Source organism: Panthera tigris, chromosome C2, assembly GCF_018350195.1.
Source record: "Panthera tigris isolate Pti1 chromosome C2, P.tigris_Pti1_mat1.1, whole genome shotgun sequence".
In the NCBI taxonomy this organism is placed as follows: Eukaryota; Metazoa; Chordata; class Mammalia; order Carnivora; family Felidae; genus Panthera; species Panthera tigris.
Genome location: NC_056668.1, coordinates 111,116,912 through 111,140,943, shown reverse-complemented (window position 1 = coordinate 111,140,943; position 24,032 = coordinate 111,116,912). Strand labels below are relative to the sequence as shown.

General features: G+C 35.9%; 1 long non-coding RNA gene across 4 annotated transcripts in view; it reads right to left on the bottom strand.

The window, feature by feature from the left end:
* LOC102959117 overlaps positions 1–24,032 on the bottom strand; it is a 92,470-nt gene that overhangs the window by 43,507 nt on the left and 24,931 nt on the right. For 2 of the 4 annotated variants that reach the window (XR_006222065.1, XR_006222064.1), the window contains exons 2-4: positions 10,715–10,807; positions 10,497–10,612; positions 10,122–10,171 (exon numbers count right to left, since the gene is read on the bottom strand). This is a non-coding gene — a long non-coding RNA (uncharacterized LOC102959117). Of the gene's footprint in view, positions 1–1,407; positions 5,907–10,121; positions 10,172–10,496; positions 10,613–10,714; positions 10,808–14,012; positions 15,723–24,032 lie in introns of those variants that run through there. The other 2 variants (XR_006222067.1, XR_001510772.2) reach the window with 2 other exon arrangements.

The following is a 24,032-nucleotide window of genomic DNA, read 5'->3' as shown; positions in this document are numbered from 1 at the left end:
AAGACAAAAGCCTTTTTAAAAATTTGTTTATTATATACCATTTATCAAAAGAAGAAAACAGGTGTATGGGGTTGCTTAATACTGTATCCATATAGCTATTTTCAAATTACTTGATAGGGTGTTTTTTTTTTAATTTTTTTTTTAACGTTTATTTATTTTTGAGACAGAGAGAAACAGAGCATGAACAGGGGAGGGTCAGAGAGAGAGGGAGACACAGAATCCGAAACAGGCTCCAAGCTCTGAGCAGTCAGCACAGAGCCCGATGCGGGACTCGAACTCACGGAGTGCGAGATCGTGACCTGAGCCGAAGTCGGACGCTTAACCGACTGAGCCACCCAGGTGCCCCTACTTGATAGGGTTTTTAAAGAAGATATTCAAATAAATAAGTACACAAATAGGAAAACAAAACAAAATAAAATAAAACATAGTACACTAGCTGGAGGGAAACATCATCATTAAACTTGTTCAGTCAGAAAATTTAATCCAGCTAATTTTGCCAATGTAGGAGATATAACCAAAGTTTGGGATGGGGTTAGAAGATGGCAGAGAAAGAGATAAGCCTTTGGGCTGCCCTCTGTATTTACCTGTTAAACCACAGGGGTTCTGGGATTACCATACTCTCTCTTTGATGTGGAATTCTGGAATTCTCAAGGATAATGAAAGGATTACTAGAATTGTCAATGGACAATGAGCAGGATTTTCAGTGCTCCCTGAAGCACTCTATGATTTTCATCAACTTTACATAAGAATAAGCCCTATTTTCAAAGATCTTTTTATGTTGTAAAGTGTGGTTGTATTTATTTTATTTATGGCTTTTGTTCACAAGCATGATTTCAGGGATTTGTTACTGCCCATTTTAGCTTGGAGATAATTCTTTATGAAACAAACCTTCCTTATTGAACAAACTTCTTGACCATTCTTTGTGATATGCCCACCTTGAAATCACACAGCCCCTTGTGGGTCATGATCTAGATCCTCAGGATCTCGGAATTCCATGTCCAGTGGTCCTGACTTTTCTTCCAGGCTTTATCCCGTCAAAGGCAGACTGAACCATTATGTGTAATCCCTAGACCCAAGGCGGTAGAGTTGAATAGGGAGTCCACATGTACAGGACAAAGTGGGATGGTATTTGGGGTGTGATACAAAGAAAAGCTGGACAGGCTTCAGGCCAAGTGCTGGCTCCCTCTCTCCCTGCTGTGCTCTGGTACGGGACTCCCATACCAGAAAAAAATCCAAGTTTCCTGAATTTAACCTGGCCTTCCAGGTCATTACGAAGACGTATTTGTCAAGTGGAAGGAGGGTACCTATTTTATTTGATAATTTATTAGGTTGAATTGTTACCTTTAAATATTTAGATATATAGTATTAGAACCTGCTATTGGTGGTTGTTTGTTGTTTTCACTTTTTTCTTTGCCCTGGGTCCTATATTAGATAAAGCAAGGCCACAGACATCCCTCACAGCCACAGCAGCCAGAGCCTCCTGATGAATCAGGACATTCGTATGCATTCACAAATAACCAAGTGCAAAGCAGGGTTTTCCACATGAATATTTACAGTGCAAAGTCAATCTATGGTGGAAAAATGTCTCAGCCTGCTTACCTTCTACCCCCAAAGCAGAACTTAAGACTAAAGCTTTTGTGACACTGAATTATTTCAGAATGTGACCTCAAAAAGTAGAGAACTGAAAAAAATGACACAGAAATGAAGGCAAAGGCAATCTAAAGCTGTAGTGATGAGCTGGTTTTCTGTGGGCTCGGTTCCGCTCAGTCCTGCAAGCTACTGGGTAAAATGTGTCTCAGAACCATCCATCCAAGGAACATTACAGAGGAGTATTAGTTTACTGGCTCACAGCCCTCCAGTATATTAACTCCTTTGCTCTTTCAGATTGGTGTGTGTTAGTATGACTGAGCAGTTTCTGCAGCCCGGAGAAGTCCCACTTGGTGGAAGCAGAGAAGGTTAGGGGAAGAAAGTAAAGACATGCCCTGTTATTGAATGAGGTCCTGTCAGGTTGTGTCTGTAGGCAGCTGACTGCATAGAAATGGCTAGAGTAACAAGGTAGGGTGAGAGGAAATGAGGTAGGTGTAAGAGATTTCTGATAGCCTTCCTTCAGGGAGGAACGAGGGAGAATAGCGATTATGTTTAAACTGTGCTCCATAGAATGGGCAGACGATAGCAGTTGGAAATGGAGAATATAGTCATTTCCTAGGGCTGCTGTAATAAAACACCACACGTTGGGTAGCTTAAAACACCAAAAATGTATTCTCTCACATTTCTGGAAGCTGGAAGTCCACAATCAAAGTGTCTATAGGGTTGGTTTTTTCTAAGGGTTTTTTCATGAGGGAGAATCTGCTCCATGCCTCTCCCCTGGCTTTTGGTGATGGTTGGCAGTCATTGCAGATACATCACTTCTCCCTGTGTGTTTGAATCTTCATATGGCCATTGTCTTATGAGTAAGCACACAAGTCATGCTGTATTAGTGGCCCACCTACCCTAACTAATCACATCTACATTAACCTTATTTCAAAATAAGGTCACATTCTGAGATACTGGGGGTTATAACTTCAACATATCTTTTGGGGGGAACACAATTCAATCCATAAGAAAGGAAGATCATTGTAGGCTGAAGCAATTTAGGAAAATTATGTAAAGGCTTAAAACTATTCAGGAAAATTCAGTAAAATGTTATTACTGGAACTTAAGTGAGACAGTGGAAATAGAGAAGTTACACAAAGCATGGATCAGACCATTACAGTTTGGAATGCACCAGTGAGGACACTGGGCTTGGTCCTACAGGGAGCCCTCGAAACCCTGTTTGCAAAGGATAGTGTGGTCTGTGTTCACTTCTGCAGGCTCAGGTATTAGAGATAGGGACTGGAGAAGATTCAATGAATATTCCTTTTTATTTTTCATGTTTTTTAAAAAATAAAGTTCTTTCTTCAGCACTCTTTGTAACATTTTTTAAGTTCTAGAGTATATTGACAATGGTATTAACATTTAAAAACAAACTCCTGAATACTTCTGCTTCAGAATCCTAGATCCCCTTTCATAAAATAATGATACAAAAGATCACTACTGCTTCCACGTGTTTCTGTTTCTTAACATCAAGGTCAGCAATGCAAAGAAACAATAATGACATGACAAATTTGAATTGTAATGTAAATGTAGCATATTAGTAGTACTAGTATATTACATTAGTATTAAAGCATTATTTTCACATTTAGAACTATTAGAATTTTTTAAATATGTGCTTTATAATCTCAGAGCAAAGGCACTGAAAAAAAAAGCAACTAAGAAATATCCACAGAACATGTTGTTACTCCAAATTAATTCCAGTGGGTAGACATGTGGTGACTGATTCCAAGTGCCTTGAGTATCTATAGAGTGATAGTTTGTGCTCACAAGTCGCAGGAACCTTAAGTCTATGAGTTGAAAGACAGGAAAACACAATCAAACTTGGCTTCTTTGGTATCTTGGAGACAACGTGACTCTATGAGCTCGCCTCTCTTAGGCTTTCTGAAGTCAGTCTACGTGGTTGGAAACGGGAATGCCTACTCTTTATGCAGGTTCTGGCTTACAAGTACTAAACAATGAAAGCAAAGAAATGGACTTGGTGTTCAAAGGGCTAATCCACATGTGAGCTTGGCTTGCACAATAAGAAGGGAACCATTTCCATATCATCACAGGACCAAGAACAGCCAGGCTTTGACAGGGCATCGAAAATGTCCGGCCTCTTGCTGGTACCCATTCTACTCTTGTCACAGACATTGAAGCAAGTGGGCTTGGATAAATACAAAACTGGGCCTCACGTGGTGCTCCTCCATTACACACATGTCAATATGTGGAGATTTCCGCCTGAGAGGAAACCATGGAAAATGGAAATTCAACATATGGTCAATGAGGGCTGCAAAAATCATGGAGAGGAACAGTTGCACCCCTGAGGCTTTCAGCGGCACTCCTCCGTAATTGCTTAATTGAAATTTTATTCCTTTCATTCAGCCTCGCAGCAGGAGTGAATCTACAATTACAAAGCAAGTTTTGATATTTCATTCCTGCCCTTTATACCAATGGGTGAAGAACGGGCATTAATTAAGGGATAGCTACAAAACAAATTGCTCTGGAAGGGAAGAAAAGGGAGAGATGTGAAAGTGTGTATGAATGTAATAAAAGAGGGGAATGCAGAAGCAACATAGAAAAATTTTGTTTTTTTGTTTTTTCTTCTGTATTGGTAACAGCAACATAGGAAAATAATTTTACTGAAAATTTGTGGGTAGATTAAAAGGACATTAATTATAGTGAAAAAATGTTTTTTAATCGGTCATAGTTCAAATTTTACAGGCCAAGTGACTTGAACAATTCAGGTCACTCCTCAGACCCTCAGATACGGTACAATGTGGGTAATAACTGCAAATTGTTATGCTTTACAGGGAAAGTATGAGAATAAAGTGAGATACTACAGGTAAAAGCATACTGCAAATTGTAAAGCTCCTGTGCTCAGGAAATTGCATGATTGATTCAGAGAAAGATTTAACCATTCATTTATTTTCTAATAGTGTGAGGGAGGGAAGTAGGAGCTGAGAAGCAATCAGCATACTCCTTATTAGTACTCTAACAGAGTTTAACTTTCCAAAACTAATATGTGAAAGAGAAACTCAGTCCTTCTGCCACCAGTAATTAGCCACAGGAATTATAATGGGATTGAAACTTTAAGGTGCTTCTGGAACTTATTTAGATATGTCCTCAGTATGAGTAACTGGAAATAGGGTTGAATTGGCAGTGTCTTGTGCCAAATCTCTGGATCTTAAACTATTAAGAATATAAAATTATTGTTTTTATTTGTGAATAATCTAATGAGATTAGTGTGCAGCTCTCATTAGTCTCCAAATGTTCAAAGGCAACATCTGCAAGTAGTTCTGTGAGTCACGTTGGAGTTTAAACAATTTTCCCAGTTCCACTAAAAACAAGTAAGCTCTTAGGGAATGGAAAAAAGGAAAAGTAGATTTAGATGAACAATAACTGATAGGGCCAACTAGGAGAAAATAGACTCAAGCAACATAAGTCTCTATTTTTTTTATCATTATAAATATATCCATGGTTTGAAGACCATAAGAAGCAAATAAATATAAAATAATAATCAAAGATCACATTGTTCACATTTCTATCCATGGCAGAGCCAACTGGATCCCTACATGCTATCCATTCTCCCTTTCTGCTTTAAGAGCAAACAACTAGTATTATTTGGAGCAGCGATATGCCCAACAAAAATATTTTATTTCCCTCTCTTCCATATATGCTAAAGGTTTCAACATGACTAAGCCCTGACTAATGAGTTAGAAGTTAAAAGTTTTGGGAAGAGACTCCTAGCATGGTTGGTTCCTTAAGGGATAATATTTCCCTTTTGCTTTATTTTCTCTTCCCCTTTCTTGCTGTCTGGTAATGGATGGGGAAGCTGGGGCCACAGCAGCTGTTTTGAACAGTGAATTGCCTTCAGGGTAGAATTTAACCGACACTGGGTTAAGTTCAGTTTTCTTTTGGGTTAAAGAAAAACAATGTGACTTTTAAAATCTTTTCACACATTTTTTTTCATATAGACCACCTAATCTTAACTGATACACAAAAACTACAATATAAGTTCCTTGGAAGCAGAGGCCTTTTTCATTTTGTTCAGAGCCCAGCACACAGGCAAGCCCACAGAGGTTCAAAAATATCTGTTGAATCTGAATGTCTAATACTGACTCTTTCCCTTTTATATTTTCTTGAATAATTCCTTTCTACCTCTCTTTTCTACTTTTTATACCATAATTTCCTAAATTATTTCCTCCATTGCCTTTTTGCTTCCTCTTCCATCAGTCTTTGTTCCTCATATTGACCATTGTAGTTCACGTGTTTCTTCTTGTTTAGATGAAAGTCTGTCCCAATGAAAAATGAACAAAATATAAATCCAAAAGAAATGATGATTTTTCTTTCAAATTTGGTTTAAATAGAAACCAGCATGGTGGGCTACTGTGTATTTTTTTTTTTTAATTTAAATACAAGTTCATTAACATACAGTGTCTTCTTGGCTTTAGGAGTAGAACCCAGTGATTCATTTCTTACATATGACACCCAGTGCTCATCCCAAGTGTCCTCCTTAGTGCTCATCACCCATTTAACCCATCCCCCCTCCCACTTCCCCTCTAGCAACCCTCAGTTTGTTCTCTATTGTTATGTCTCTCATGGCTTGCCTCTCTCTTATGTTTTTATCTTATCTTTCCTTCCCTTCCCCTAAGTTTATCTGTTGTGTTTCTTAAATTCCACATATAAGTGAAATTATATGATATTTGTCTTTCTCTGACTTATTTCACTTATTATAATACACTCTAGTCTATCCACATTGTTGCAAATAGCAAGGTTTCATTTTTCTGAAATAAAAGCAAAAGTGAACTATGGGACCTCATTAAAATAAAAATCTTCTGCACAGCAAAGGAAACAATCAACAAAACTAAAAGGCAACAACAGAATGGGGGAAGATATTTGCAAATGATATATTGGACAAAGGATTAGTATCCAAAATCTATAAAGAACTAACCAAACTCAACATCCAAAACACAGTAATCCAGTGAAGAAATGGACAGAAAACATGAATAGACTTTTCCAAAGACATCCAGATGGCTAACAGACACATGAAAAGATGCTCAACATCACTCATCATCAGGGAATTACACAGGAAAATAAGAGAATTACCACTTAAAGAATACAGTTTTATCTTCCTAAATGTAAAATAATTCTTTCCTACATCCTTATAAATATTGTATAATGGTATTATGACCAAAAGACAAAGATTCAAATTTCATGGTCACTGTGAATTTAAGAACTTCGAAGTTTGTATTTTGAGTGAGTCAGTGGAGGATAGCTCATGAGAAAATGGTAAATCAAGTTGAAGAGTTGGTCTCAAGGTTAAAATTCCAATTAAGAAACAAATGTCACCTCCTAAATTTCAAAATAAAATTATAAAGGGAAAAGATTTCAGGCTGGAAAAGGAGAAATGATTAAATGTCCTCAAGCTGATTTTTTTAATGTGACTATTTGTCATTCAAATTACCAAGCTATACACATTTATTTTTGAATTTTTTTGAATTTCTAAGATAAGGGGCATTAGGATGAATTCAGTTAGAGAAATATATCACTGTAAGAATGTAAGAAAATGTAAGAATAAGAGCCCTTTACTGCTAGTTGGAGAAGTCAAATAATGTGGGATTTTTTTCTTTACACTGGCTGTTTTCAAGATTTTATTTTCCCTTTATTTTTTTCATCAGTTTTACTAAATTGTGTATAGATGTGATGTTTTGGGTATTTATAATTTTGGAGAGTAGCAGTTCTTTGTAAAACTGTGTCTTGAGGGGCTCCTGGATGGCTCAGTCAGTTAAGCATCAGACTTCAGCTCAGATGATGATCTCACAGTTGATGAGTTCGAGCCCCATGTCAGGCTCTGTGCTGACAGCTCAGAGCCTGGAGTCTGCTTAGGATTCTGTCTGCCTCTCTCGTGGCCCCTCCCCTTCTCATGCTCGCTCTCTCTCTCTCTCAAAAATAAATAAACATTAAAAAATGAAAAAAAAAACTGTATCTTGATATCTTTCTACAACCTTGGAAAATGTTTTGCCATTGTCTCTTCAACTATTGCTTCAGTCTCATGTTCTCTCTTCTCTCTTTTCTTCTACATATGCATTTTACCATTTCCGATATTACTTATGTCTCCTAATCTTTTTTTCTTTTTTAGATCAACCTTCTTTTCTCTTTGTTTTTCAATCTGGTTATTTTCTGACCTACATTTTTGTTTTCTTATATCTAATATGCTGGTAATTTACCCACAAATATTCTTTTCAGTTATTGTATCCTTCAGTTCTGGAACTACCATTTGAATATTTTATATTTATATTTATATTTATATATATTCTATATGTTATATGTTATATATATGTTATATGTTATATATATATTCTTATGTTTTTTGAAACTATTTTGTCATCTATTTTATTGATTACAATTATTTTTACATTTCTGTTTTATCATTTCACTATCTAGATCATCTGTGGGTCTGTTTCTAGTACTTATTCCTTCTCTTGTTTTTTGATCATTTGGTACTATTGTAGATTTGTTTTGAATTCTAAACATTGTATATAAAAGACTGCCAAGACAAGAAGCTCTATATGACATTATCTTTATCAAAGAATATTTAATTATTCTAGTGAGTAGTTAGTATAAGGGCAGATTCTCTCAGTCTAAGCTAGGATTAATAAAGTTTGAGAACTGGTTTGAAGCTTTGTAGAAGCTGTAATATTTTTACTTTGCCCATATTCCTGAAAAATTTGAGTTTTACCATTGCCTCTCTGTCTTGGAAGATTCTAATTTCCAATTTGTGTTCTTTTGGTGCTGTGAGACTGCTAAAAGGTTTTTGTTTTGTTTTGTTTTGTTTTGTTTTGTTTTGTTTTTTTGCCTTCTAACCTGCTTCCTTCTTAGTTCTTCAGTCTCTTACACCTTGAAATGTTAATGCTTGACAAATGACTCAAGCAAAAAAGGTTGTCCTCACTGCCTTACAAAGTCATTTTCTCTAGATCTTGTTCGTTTGGGTCTGACCTACCTTTTTAGCCATTATATTTTTACCACATCCCAAGTTTGACAAACACCCTAGACAGACTTTCTGCTTAAACTCTGAGCGTCCCGCTGTGAAATGGCAAATAATAGTAAATGTTTCAATGGGAGAAAGCAGCTAAACAAGTATAGTTCCCTTTAGTGTGTTTCCATTCTCTTTTTAATCTGTACCTCTAATCATGGCTGCTTTAATTGCTCTCTAATGCCTAAATAAGCTGAAAATTTTTAGACTGAGGTTTTATAGTAGCTTTTGACTGGAGACCTTGTGTAATACAAACTATTTCATTAGAGTTGGAAGATTTTCTGGAACCAACTCTTTGACCTTTCATTTTCCCTCTAGGCCTGACTTCTTACTCTGTGGATTATGTTGTACCAAGTTAGAATTCTTCTTAATATACTAGTGACAATTTTCTTATGTAACATTTTAGAAATACTGGCAAGTTTATATTCAAACTGTACTACTTAGTTGTTTTGTCCCTAATTAAAGAGGAAGAAGAAGTTGGGGAGGGGACATGGATTTATCCCTATGGGATTAGTTGTTTTTATTATTTATGTGCCCAGAGGGGAGTATAGAAGAGAATTGGTTAAAGTTAAGAATTTTTGTTTTGTTTTCCTTAAATAGCAGTCCCATTGGGATTAAATTCTACTTTGGCCAGCTTCTTACATTTATTTGCCAATGGACAAGTCCAAATATGAAGGAATTTTGGTTCTATTTGGATTGATATAATTAGCCTCTCTATAAATAGATTATTTATATCTGTATATTTTAGTTGATGACTTGTCTTATAGAAGACAAATCGTTATTTTAAAATGTCCAGAGTGTTGAAGAGAAGATCCAAAGGAAGGAATATTTGTTCCTGCTAATGTAGTGTGCATACTATACTAGAAAGATGGTGGGGTAGTGGGATAGGGAATGCATATTCCTATAGTGGAATCTTAAAAATGACATACATTATCCTCTCTCTGCCCCTCCCTCCCCTCTCTCTCCAAAATAAATAAACATTAAAAATAAATAACAAGACAGGTGCCTGGCTGGCTCAGTCAGGTGAGCATCCGACTTCAGCTCAGGTCATGATCTCATGGTTCATGTTCAAACCCCGTGTCAGGCTCTGTGCTAACAACTCGGAGCCTGGAGCCTGCTTCGGATTCTGTGTCTCCTTCTCTCTCTGCCCCTTCCCCGCTCACGCTCTGTCTCCCTCTGTCTCTCAAAAATAAATAAATATAAAAATAAAAGAAAATTTTTTTAAATAATGAAAAAACAAGATAAATCCTTTTCTAGAATTTTAGAAGTACAAGTTTTATGGATACTCTTGCATGATTTTAACTTAGATATGAGACTATAGTTTCATAAGGTTATCTGGTGTGTTTCATGCTTCACTTCTGTGCATTCCAACTGAAATGGCATATCTGGTATTGTGTGACAAAATGCCCATTTTAGTTCCTGTTGCAGAAATCTTAAATATTTCATGTTGTGCTGACAACGCTAAGGTACTTACCTCAAAGAACTATATTTTGATGTGGTCATTGGCCTTTCTCCTCAATAATTCTAAATAGAGAAATACAGAAATGAAACTTATTTTTTTCTTTGTTCTCATGCGGTAACTGTTAAGGTGAGTCTCAAAGAGTTTATTGAAAACATATGGTCTTAGTGACACATGAAAAAAATAATACTCATCTTCATGGTAATAACCAAATTCCAATTAAACATAGCTTAATTAACCAGTGTCTCTATGTAGTAGTTTGAAAAAAGTCATTATATCTAGCTTGCATATCAATTTTATGCTCTTTTAACTTTCTAAAAAAAAACTGTTGGAGGGATTATTGCTTTCAATCTTCAGAAAATTCTAGAGGCTTGTTTCTTCATAACTCACCTGAGGATAGTTGAGACTTGACATTCTCATGGTCATGTACAAAGTCAGGAATGTAGCTCGATTTTTAATTTATAGTCCCCTCTATTTTTTAAACTCCACAGTTTATTAATTAGCAACTGGAAATAATCAAACAAAACAGATTTTATGATCAATATGACTACACATTTAGTCAAACTTGCTTTGAAATGGAAGGATTAATCAAAATTATATGATTTCACCTTTGCTCATCATCTGTTGAAGCTCGTCTGTTGAATTGTTAGTGTAATTTTCGGTCAATAAGGAGATTTGTCTTCCTTTTGTTTTCATGAACTCTTAAGGAAAATAGAGAAGCAGAGTGGGTGATTATCTAATGTAATAGCAGCATTCATTCTACTACAATAGCGTATATATTTTCTTCAAAGACTGTCACAGGACATGTACATCTAGATGGATAAGAAACTGATTATTAAAGGAGAAATTATGAGAAACTACAAAATGCAAAATGAAAAGATATGATTGAGGTGGATGTGAAAAAGCACAGAATTTTCAATTTCATTTTCAACCAATCAGGAAAGCTGTATAGAACAGGTGGCATTTCACACAGAAAAAAAAAAAAATAGGTACTTTGATCATCTGGTAAAGAAAAGACATTTTAAATGCAATTTTGATTCATTTGTAGACTTATTCCAGTTTTAGACTCTGTATTTTTTAATTTGCTGATAGAGTATAATTAGAAACTAATGTAAATTTTCTCCTGTGCTTTAAGAATCTTGACATTTAGTACTTCATTTTAACAATGCCTTTTATAAGGTGTCATTTCCTTTTATAGTCATTACACTTAAAATTTTTTCTTCTGCTTTCACAGAAAATAAAAGATAAAAACAGTATTAAGATAACTGGCAATTCAAAGGCAAAAAAGGGGCTCCAAGACACAGCTAAGTAAACATAAAAGAAAAGTTACGTATTTCTCCCACGTAAAATTAAATTATAGCTGTAAGAATATAAATGGCTCAATCTGTATTATCTTTTGTTGATCCAGCAGCTTGTTGCTATAAAAATACTGACAATTATAAATATAGTCCTTTCCCTTCTGCCATTGGAGCCCTCATATCTTCCTATGAAAGTCACAAGTGAGAGATAAATTTGACACCTTGGATAGGAAATTGAATAGAAGCAAGAAATCAAGTAGAAATTCAAATCTCTCCCTTGACTCTCACAGGAACATATGAAAGTGACTTCCATAATGGCAAAATTTTCTGAGAACATTAAATTAGAATTTTAAGGACATGTTTATTCCAAATCAATATGACTCCAGAGATTGAAAAAATTCATGCCTTTGAGAATAATGCATAGTGTCATTCTGAACAGGCAAGACATACTTATGAAATGTCCTAAAGAACAAAGAATAGAGCTGGGAGAAATATTAAATTTACTTTTATTACAAAACCTTCCTAGAATTTAACTTAATTTAAAATTAAAATAACTTCATCTTCATTATTTTTATAATCATTGCCGAATGTTTATTGAGTGCCTACCAAGTACAGAACAGAGAATTAAGTATTGCCAGCCCAAAGAACAAATGATAGTCTCTCCCTACAGGGGCACACTATCTTTGGAAAAGAGAAAGTAAGTTTCTACTGACATATGTTCCCATTACTTATATTACTCTCTTGCCCTGTTTGGAACCATACAATTCTAATAATTCTTTGGGCTTTCATTTAATACAGGTTTTTATTTTTCCTTTTTGGAGTAAGTTGAGACAATGGAAGTCGTGGGAAAATCTACCTCAAATCTCACATCATAAAACCCTACCGTGTCTCAGCAGGGACTTTGGGTATCAGTAACTCCCTCCTGAAATAAAAATTTAATGGTCAATATGTTTGTCCTACAGTATTAGAAGTCCCCAACCTAGGGGTGCCTGGGTGGCTCAGTTGGTTAAGCGTCTGACTTTGGCTCAGGTCATGATCTCACAGTCTGTGAGTTTGATCCCCATGTGGGGTTCTGTGCTGACAGCTCAGAGCCTGGAGCCTGCTTTGGATTCTGTGTCTCCCTCTCTCTCTGACCCTCCCTCACTCATGCTCTGTCTCTCTCTGTGCCAAAAATAATCATTAAAAAATTTTTTTAAAAAGTCCCCGACCTAGCATCATTAGACAATATGAGAAAATGCTTTAAAGAAAAACTAAATTTTAATTTTTTTACAGCTATATCATTTGCAGAATATGAATCACACTGTGTTGTCACCTAGCAACTATTTATTTGATATGATATTTTAACCTAAAACAGACATTTTTCCCATGACTAAATTCTATTCCAAGTCTATCACATCTATTTTCACATCTATTTTCTATGTCCTGATAGAAACCATAATAACTTACTAGAACAGGCAAGTGTCAGATCTGCTAATAATGAAAGCTGCAATGGGGCCTAAAACACAGGTGCTGGGTGGTACTTGCTGACTCTGGACATGTTTATGATGTTATTTCATGAACCATGTTCAGAATGAGAGGGAAATCAATGGGAAAACTTACTGGATTAAACCTCATAAACTTGATGTGTCTTTCTTCCTCTTCTTTTCTGGGCTTCCCTGTGATACAGTACTCTTCACATTTTATTGTAATGGTCTGTTTGTGTTTCTTTCTACCCAAACTACAGGCTTTTTAAGTGAGTAGAGCCTATCATATGAAGAAGTAGGCAAAGTGCTTACATCATAGTAGATGTCAAAAATGCTTAAATGGATGAATGGGATAAGGATCTAAAATGGTATTGCAGCTATCAGAGAAATAAGAAACAAGTTGTAAATAATGTCATAGGATCTTGAGGTCTATGATTTTATACAACTTGGCATAATTATAGAACATGAAGTATAGAGGCTTGGTATTCATCACTGGCCACGATCTTATAATTTGTTGAATAAATATTTTACAAATGCTGGAAGACAGAATGAACAATTCCCAAGCAACCCTGGCATTCATAATTTGGAATTATTTGAAGTTTTGCTCCGTCACAAATTTGAATCTCATGTATTCTACATGAGCTGGTGAGTCACTCAGCTGGTGATAGAGCCTAGCCTTGAATGTCCCAGGCAATTATGTTGTCAAAGCTGTGATCCCTGAGAGCTTGGCCCTCAGCTCTGATGCTGTAAAGTTCTAAATGTCCTGAGACCTGAGAAAAGGAAAAAAAAAAGCACCAATTTGGTCAACTGTTCCCCACCTACTTCTCGAGGCAACTTTGATTTTTTTCTGTTCATCATTAGTTACACGGTAACCTTCACAAGGAATTAAAAATTTCCTTTTAATGTGAAAATTGCATTGCATAAAACTCTTCATGTAAGTTTAAAAGGTGAGATGATAAGAAGAGGAACTATACTGGCATTTAGGTGAAAGCTAGAAGCTTATGCAAACATTGTGGTATACTTAAATTTCAGGTTTCAAGAAAATTTTGAGAGTTATCATTCATGAATTTCACAAGCTTACTGTGCATGCAAGAATAAAGGGAAAAAATTGAGAAATGGAGGAAAAGTATTTATTGAATACTCACATTAAGGTCTCCTGTGAAGCATTTGTCTTGTAAAAGAAGAAGTAATTTAGTGAAGCTCAGAAAATCTGATTCTCTTCCAAATGTACAATAACAAACAAGAGATCTATTTTGGTTGAGATGAAATCAGTCAAAGAAAAGATAAACATTAAATAAACTGACACCATAACTTCTAACAATATAAAAGTAATAAAAGGTAGAAGTTAAATCAACTTACAAGAGAAAGAAGATACAAATTCAGGGATAAAACCAAAGGCAATGAAAGTGTAAATGGGAGGTGGAGTGCCATACGCTTTAAAATTGTCTACTAGAATTGTCCGGTGCAAACTATATCAGAAATTATCATTAGAATTGGAGGCAGATACAGATCCAATCAAGCTATAGAATTACATGCATTGTCTTCACAGGAACATTATTTTTGTACTGATCGTCAATAATATTTACAGCTCTCCTTCTGTACATTTGTCATAATTGTGCTCTTTTATTTGTATGATTATTGATGTAATGACAATTTTTCCAACAGACAGGAATTTCCAAGGGGTAAAGACCATGCCCAACTTGCTCACCACTGAATATCAAGTACCTGACACAGAGTGTGACATAGGACAGGCGTTTAAACACCTTGTTGAACTTACAAGTGGACAATGATCTTCATTGGTTCTGCGAGGCTTCAACTGCACACGGTGCTACCTTTGACTACCATTAAACATTTTAAATTTGAAAAGTAGAAAGATCTGTGTGTGACTCCTACACCTACAAAATAGGTTTGTGGTGAGCTAAATGGATCCAGGAAACAGGAAAGGACGGATGAGCATCTGACAGGGGTATTTCCACTGGGCTGCTCAGATGCTTGCTTGCTCTCTGCCACCTGGACATATTTAAATCCAAACCCAAATGAATAATTAAATTCAACTGCATGAAGGGATTCCTTTTCTTTTTGTCTGGGGCATTTATCTTAGTGATTCTTAAAGTGTGGTCCCTCGAGCAACTGCATCAGCATCATCTGTAAATTTGGTAGAGATGTAAAATTTTCAGCCCCCTACCACACCTACTCAGTCAGAAACTGGTAATGGGTCCCAGATATCTGTGTTTAATGAGCTTGCAGGTGGCTCTAAGATAAAATGAGAAACTCCAAACACTGTGTGAAGTGAATATTACTGTATAGACTAGTGAATTTTCATCGCACATCCTTTGTTGTTATGGAGTCCACAATAAGCAATATTGTAACCATGGCTATGGTGGCTCCATCAACATGTGGACTCCCAGCCTTTCAACATCCATGTGAATAACAGTTGCAGTTGTGCTTCTTTGATTTTGGAAGAAGTAGGACAGAACTGTAAATTATTATGGATTGCATTTACACATGACACTATGTCTAATAATCAATGTTGTTTTCAAATACTTTTAAGAATAAAGGAAATGCATTATAGAAAAAGGAAATACGACTTTAATTGGTCTACCTATGACTCCCTGTGAAACCTTTGTTCTCCAGGTTCCTCTTTTTTTTTTTAACACCACACAATATACTGCACATATTTAAAGTATACAATTTGATTAGTTTTCATGTGTACCTACCGTGAACCATCACCACAATCAAGATCATGAGTATATCAATACCCACCAACGGATCCTTGCAGTCATTCCCACTCAACCTTCTCTGTCCCTCCTCCCCCTTCTCCAGGCAACAACTAATAGGCTTTCTGTCACTATAGTTTTTATATTCTAGAATTTTATATAACTGGAATCATACTGTATGTATGCTTTCTTGTCTCAATTCTACCACTCAGTATAACGATGTTAATATTCATCCATTTTGTAGCATATATCAATAGTTCATTCCTTTTTCTTGCTGACAAGTATCCATTACATGGGCATACCAAAGTTTGCCAACCCATTAACCTGTTGATAGGCATTTTGGTCTTTTTAGTAGAATATTACAAATAAAGCTATTATGTGAACTTGTGCCCAATTCTTTGTAGGGATGTAGGCTTTCATTGTCTTTGGGAAAATGCTAAGGAGTGGAGTGACTAGATTATATTGCACACATATGTTAAACAGATTAAGAAACTGTCAATCTCTCAAAGTAGTTATATTATTGGACATTCCCATAAGCAGTTCACGAGATAGCCAGTTTCTCTACTTTGTTATCAACATTTGGTGTGGTCAACATTTTCAAGTTTAACCATTCTAAAATATTTCCTTTTTAATGTCTCCTAACTTGCTTAATCGCATTCAGATTTTTTTTTTCATGTCACACATCAAACTTTTTCTGTTTAGAAGCAAATTGGGTGGATTTATATCTTCCATGCCTCTCCTCAACTCTTTGAACGTATGTAATATAGTTGTACTAGCAGTATCAATGTCCTCATTTGTTGGTTTTAACATTTTATTAGTTCTAGTCCAGTTTCAATTTATTGGGTTTTTTTTTCTCCTCAATGTGGCTTATATTTTATTATTGCTTTGCAAGGGTATAATGGTTTGGGGGGTGTTTTTGTTTGTTTTTTGTTTTTGCCAGTCATGAATTTTACTCTATTGAGTTCTGGATCGTTTTGTTTTTATACAAATATTCATGAGGTTTGTTCTATGATGCATTTAAGTTACTTGCAATTTGTTCTTTTTGGGTCTTTTTAAATTTTTTTTCTTTAAAAATTGTTTTAATGTTTATTTATTTCTGAGACAGAGAGAGACAGAACATGAGCAGGGGAGGGGCAGAGAGAGAGAGGGAGACACAGAATCAGAAGCAGGCTCCAGGCTCTGAGCTGTCAGCACAGAGCCTGATGGGGCTCGAACTCACAAACCATGAGATCATGACCTGAGCCGAAGTTGGTCGCTCAACCGACTGAGCCACCCAGGTGCCCCTGTTCTTTTTGGGTCTTGATTTTATATTTGTTAGAATCAGAGCAATTCTAGGTAAGGCTAAAGATTCCCATGATTCAGGGAAGTCTCTTGTTTACCCAGTGCCATTTCATCATGAGGTTTTCCAATTCAGCTGGTGGTAACAAACATTACTCCAAATCCTGTGTGAGTGCTAGGCATTGTTACTTCTAAAACTATCAGATGGTTCTTTCCTCAGCCTGGAGTAGTCTCCATGCATGTGTTAGTATCCAGTCGCATACTCAAGGGGTATCTTCCTGGAGCATGCTCGCTTGCTTTCTTTTTTTCTTTCTCTCTCTCTCTCTCTCTCTCTCTCTCTCTCTCTCTCTCTCTCTCTTTCTTGCTCTCTTCTTCCTGATACTCTGCACTGCAAATTCTAGCTACCTCAGTTTATACACACAGTTCCATGTCCTCTATACACTAGGCTCCGACTGGAGCTCTCTTAGTCTAGAAACTTTTTTTAAAGTTTATTTATTTATTTTGAGAGAGAGAAAGAGAGCATAAGTGGTGGGGGGGACAGGAGACAGAGAGGAAGAGAGAGAATCCCAAGCAGGCTTTGTGCAATCAGCACAGAACCCAATGCAGGGTTTAAACCCATGAACCCTGAAATCATGACCTGAGCTGAAACTAAGAGTCCAATGCTTTAACCAGCTGAGCCACCCTAGGCACCCCTTAGCCCAGAAAGTCTTAAGGAAGCATTTGTTAGGCTCACCTTTTTGTTTCCTATTTCTCAGGTTGCACTCTCCTTCATCATCTGACACTGTGTGTCTTGAAAACTGTTGTTTTATATACTTTGCCTTATGGGGGAATTGTCTCCAATGGGAGGGTAAATTCAGTCTTTATTACTCCATTTTAACTAAAGACGAAAATATCTCCTCATATTTTTAAAGTCACATTTGGAATAAATGACCTTTAAAGATCAACCCAGGTGTGTGTAGACCCAGTTATGTACTGCCCAATAGGCTGCACTGACGTGTACTCTTCAGACCTCAACTTCCTGACTTTGTTCTTGACCTGAGCAGCCCTAGCTTTGAAATACACAGTTCTGGGGATGATAAAGTCCAACTGCTGTCATCATCACTATAGATCAAGAACCCCCTAACTGGTAGTGACCACTGTCTCCAAACCACCGGCCGGGTCAAAGCTGTAAAGGGTATGGTTTCTCTGTTGTTCTGTAGAAGAGCTAGATCATATAACCCAGGAGTGTGGGGACTTCATAGACCCTGGAGCAGATGTGACCAGTGAGAAATAGTAGAACCATCAGATGAATTACTCTTTTCCCCAAACCCCACGCCCACCTAAGAGACATGAAGCTTGTCCAGAGATATCCCATATGACTAAATAATAACTGACTGAATTTTCTTGTAAAATCACAGACAACTGGATTAATTTCTCCTCCTCACTCCTGCCTCATTTCCCTTTTTCCTTCACTCTCACTGCCCTTGCACATAATGTTTCACCCCTACCAAAGAGCATTAATATATACATTTTGGTTCAGACTCTTTTCTGGGGGTACTCAGGCTATGAGAGTGGGGCAAATAAGAGAATATAAGAAAGATAATAATCATCCCATTACATAACACCTACTTGCTCTATTTTTACACACAAAAAAATGTAAAATTTTCTCTGGATATTTTAAATGAAGAAACAAAAACATTTTAATTTAACATGTTGAAAATTTAGCCCAAATTTACAGAACCTGGAGAAATATTATCAGAGACTGTTGGTCTTGCTGAAGGAAAAGTAACAAAATGTGGATCCTCAATTCTAGAATAGCTGCCGAATCAGGGAAGGTAGAGAATTCTACATGCAGGTGCAACGTCACTGTGAACGCTGGAATTTCAGAGCTCTTACCTAGAACATGATTTGAAGGTTTGTGGGAGAATGATGATCTAAAACTTGAAGCAACCTGTAGTTTGCCTGCATTCTTAAATACCATGATGACTTTAAATAGAAGAAGCTGAAATGTTTTTGCCTTGGTGTTCTGTCCTGTATCACAGCTCTGTGATTTGTTTAAACAGATCTCTTCAGCACAGTGGAGTGATATTAAGCATGTGACTCCCATGCCAAAGTTACAGACTATGCACTAGTTGAAGAAAAGATCATTTGGTAAGTATGAATTTGAAGGTGGGTAAGTAAGTTTTAATAGTTTATGCAGACAGTACATTTTTAATCAGAAACCAATTACAATGTGAGATTTATTCATGAAATACTAGATTAGTACAGTGGGAGTCCTAACAAAATTATGATTTTTAACTTTCCTCCTATAAATTATTCTTGTTTATTCATAGAAACCAATAAAGTGAAATAAGGGAGTCTAATGTTCTTTTCCTTTCTAATGCAATTTATTTAAAGAATCTTAAGACCTAGTATTGCGGGTTGAATTGTATTCCTCAATAAGATATGTTGAATTCCTACCTCAGTATCTGTCCATGTGATCTCATTTGGAAATAGGGTCTTTGCAGATTAATCAAGTTCAAATGAATTCATGCTGGATTAGGATGGACCCTAAATCCAGTTACTGCTGTCCCTATAAGAGAAGGGAAATTTGGATATTGACACATACAGAAAACACGTGATGAAAAAGGCACAGATTGGAGTGATACATCTGTAAGCCAAGACTAGCCAGCAAGCAACGCTAGAAAGACTCTCCCAGAGAGCCTTTGGGGAGAACAGGCACCTGCTGACACCTAGATTTCAGACTTCAAGCCTCTAGAACCATGAAAGAATAGATTTCCACTGTTTTAAGCCACGTACTTTATGGCAATTTCTTACAGTAGCTCTAGAAAACTAATATACTTAGTTATAATTGTTAAAAGACTTTTTTTGTTCTTATGTGATAGGTTTTATAAAAATTCAATAAAGTTAACAAAGATTTTTTATGATATTATTACAAATTACACTACATTAAGGAATCTTTGAGGCTTACATTTGAACTCTATGTAGAAAATTTTATTGAAAAAATATTTTCTTTTCCATTAAGGAATTTCCTATAATTCCTATTCAGCCCAATTTAACAGGTTGTTTGTAATTACCTGTCTGTGTATAGTACTCTAGAAGGTAACAACATTGCCAACAACTTGACTTCAGACTTCTGGTCCCTTGTTTTAAGTCACCTGGTTTGTAGTAATTTGTTATGGGAGACCCAGGAAACAACTACAATACTGACAACTTCAGGATTTTTTGTAGATGACAAGGGGATTCAAGTCCCAGGCTTATGACCTCATTTTACATTAATCACCTCCATAAGGGCCCTATTTTTAAATACAGTCATTTGGGTGTTGGGATTTCAACATATAAATTTGCGGGGGCAGGGGTCATGATTCAGCCTATAACATTGTGATTATTTTTCTTTATTTCTTTAGATATTTTTAAAATTTTTGTCTTCCCATAAAATGACCCCTTAGTCTTGTAATCTTTTACTTTTTAGAACCAAATTTCCCTAAAACACTTTGTTCATATGATTCATATGAGGGTAGCCACAACCCCACACCAGGGATAGCACATGCCATAGTCCTAATTATTCAGAGAACCAATGAAAAACTTTGTTTGGCCTCGGCAAAAAGATAGTGGCCACTATATACCATGTTCCCCCCAGGGTCACTAGAATTAACCTTTACACAATGTGGAGTGAGTCTGCCAGAAAATAAAGGCACTCAGAAGAAAATAAGGCCAGAGAGAGAAGAGACAAGACAGACAGGTACCTGCTAATATTTAAACATTCAATGCAGTCTGTCAGAAGCTTGACCCATACATAACTTTTGAATTACCTGATAAATATCCTATATTTGCTTAAGCCAGATTACACTGGCATTCTGTTAGTTAATATTAGAGTCCTGACTACAACAATCCTGGAGTTATAGAAAACTTGTAAGTAGATATCATAATCTTCTATTGTCTGGGCAATTGTGTTAGATCATGTGATAGGTAGTTTTTAAGATAGTCCCCAGTGATCCTCATCTTCTAGTATAAGATGCAACCTCTTCTCCTTAAGTATAAACTGAACTTACTGATTCACTTTTAATGAAGTGAATACAGCAGAAGAGATGGAATCTCACTTCTGAGATTAAGTTACAAAAGACTGTATTTTTGGTGTTTGATGCTTTGTCTTACTCTCTTTTGGAACACTTATCTGGGTGGAGCCAGTGATGAGACTTGAGGCCCACCTGGTGAGGGACCACACAAGTGAAATTGGAAGCAAATCTTCTCCTCATTCCCCAAACCAATTAGGCCTTCAGATAAGACCATAGCTTCAAGCTGACAGTTTGATGCAATGTCATGAAAGACTTTAAGCCAGAGGCAGCCAGCTAAGCCATGCTTGGATTTCTGATGCACAGACACCATGAGAGTATAAATGTTTGCTGTTTTAAGCTGCTACATTTTAAAGTAACTTGTTATACGGTAATAGATAATACAAATCACTTGAAAAATAATAAATCTTGGAAGCTATTAGAAAGCAGTATTATATAGTATCATCATATCATATCATATCATATCATATCATATCATATCCACAAACAGAAATAAGCTATTGGCCATCTATGAGTTGTCTTCTAGATAAGACATATATTTTCATTAACATTGAGGGTCTCAACACTTACAATCTCAGTAACAGGAAGGAAGCATCAAAGTATAAGAACAATTTGTGTTTCACACCCTTGAATTTGAATGCTGAGTCAACCCCAACTAACTGAATGACCCTGGGCAAATCACTTAAAATCTATGTGCTTCTGTTTCCTGTTCTGTATAATGGAGATAAGAAAATCTACTTAAAGAGTTTTCTGAAGATTAGGAATAATATATGTAGAATACTAAAACCATGAGTGGGCACACAGGACTGGAGCTTCATAATACATGGTTAGTAGTTCTTTGACTAGTACCTTTAAGGTGAAAGAGCACACTGACAACAGGAATGCATCCTTTGATATTGGCATGGTGCTTGGGTGTGGACCCAAGTTGTGACCACTTGCTTCTTAGGATTAGGTTCTAACTGACTGGTTGGCCCCACAGAGTTCAGTTCTCACATTAAGGTTGCTTGTGGTCCTTCTTTGAAACTTACTGGAAAGTTATGTTGTGTTGGGTAGAAGATACACGTATTCAATGTGTGAGCTAGGTCACTTTTTCCGCCACAGTGGGACTTTACTATTGTCAATATTTTGTCAAGTGTCCCCAGACCTCTTTAATATGTCCATTTCTATAAAGGTATTAAAACATTTCACAAATTTGTTTTCCTGTTTATGCCATAGTTAAATCTAATGTTTCCTGTTAGTTTAAATTACACCAATCTTTATCATATCCCCAGAGGACATTTAGGCAAGCTTATATATCATCAATTTGCAAATGGGAAAACCAGTACATCTAGAGGTTAAATCCATTTATAGTGTAGAGAAATCAAAGCCTATTACTGATTTGGAAAATCCTGGAGAATTCTGTCTTTCCTATAGTTTAGGAACTTGCAAAAAAGTCTAGTCAGATCCTTATTAGAGAAAAGTGCCCAGTTTAGCAATTCATAAATAAGTGGATATCTCAGATAGTATTGAATAATAAAATAAAATTAATAGTTGAGTGTTAATGTAAAGCATAGCCACAGAATTGCCATGAAGGTGATACCTGAGCACATTAGATGTGGTATATGGTAGAAGATTTTGTTATTCATAAACCCAGTGTTTGATGTTTAACAGGCCAACAGATAGCAGCATTAAAATTATAATTGTCATTTTTTTCTGATTCCAACAATATGAATTCATTATAGAAAAAAAAGAAAATGTTAAAATTAAAAAAAAATCATTCATAATTCTGACATCCAGAGATAATTTATAATAATTTGACATATATCTCTATAATCTATCTAAATTAATAGTATATATATTCATTTAAATCTATAAATTATATATTTGGGATTATACCAAAGAGTTTTGGGTGAATGTTACTTCGTTTTTTATTTGACAGTAACATAATGTCAAACCTGGCTTAATGTTTAATATATCATTAATATGCCATGTATTGTGTATATGAGTATCGTCTGGACACTGCAAAAGCCTAAAGGACATCATTTACATAGACTATGACACACCTCCTAGGGTTGTATAATGTGACAGCCTATGTTAAATGTTCTTAGAAAACATTTGAAATGGCTACATAATTGCTCATTACGTGACTCTTCCATTCTTTATTAGCTACTAGTCTACCGTTTGATGCTAAACTTGCTTCCAGTTTTGATGTTATAAATAATGCTATGTGAAATTGTGCAAAAATATTTGTATTCTCTGCTCATTCATTTAAGGAATACCCTTGGAAGTATAATATATATAAGTCAAAAGATAAACAATTTTAAGTATTCTCTATATATACTGAAATATATAACAAATGCTTTAGACTACTTACTGGGGGGCTCTTGTTTCCAATTTAAGCCTGTATGCCCATCAAAATTTCCTTGGTTTCAAGTAAACTTAATTTATTTCAATAAGGAATATCTATATCTATATATGTGTATGTCTATGAAACATAAAAGAAAATTTCACAGAGTCCTAGGCACTCAAGACTATAAAGAAATGGTACCGGGAACTCAAAAGCCATTAGGAAATTAGTTAGTAGTAAAATTTTACCTGTCTCTGAATTTGTGTATTATTCCTCTCTCTCTCTCTCTTTCCCCCCACCCTCCGCCACTTTCCCTTTCCCTCTCCCTTTCTCCTTTTCTCCCTCTCCCTTCTTCCTTCTCTCCAGCTTTTGGAATGGTCTAAAATATCTACAACACAGCTGATTGTGTATCTTCATTCGATCAACCATTCCACATCAAAATAACATCTTTGATCGATGTAACATATTCCTAGGAGTTAAACCTTATTGACCTTTCTTAGGCCATTTGTTTCTTTTCATTCAGTTGATAAGAACAAACATTGAAGAGCCATGTAGTACAAATCTGACAATTATTTCCCACCACAGGAAGGAATTTCTAAAAGAACGGCAAACGCTATGATACAGACACTGTAAAATATGACCACATAGTGCCATAATTAATCATCTGACTGATAGAATTGTGGATTCTAAACTGATAGAACACTGAAGATAGTCCAGTGGCTTCAAGTCATCTTTAGCTTAATTCTTAGGGAATCATGGAAGAATCCCAGATGCCAACACAGCAAGAGGGTA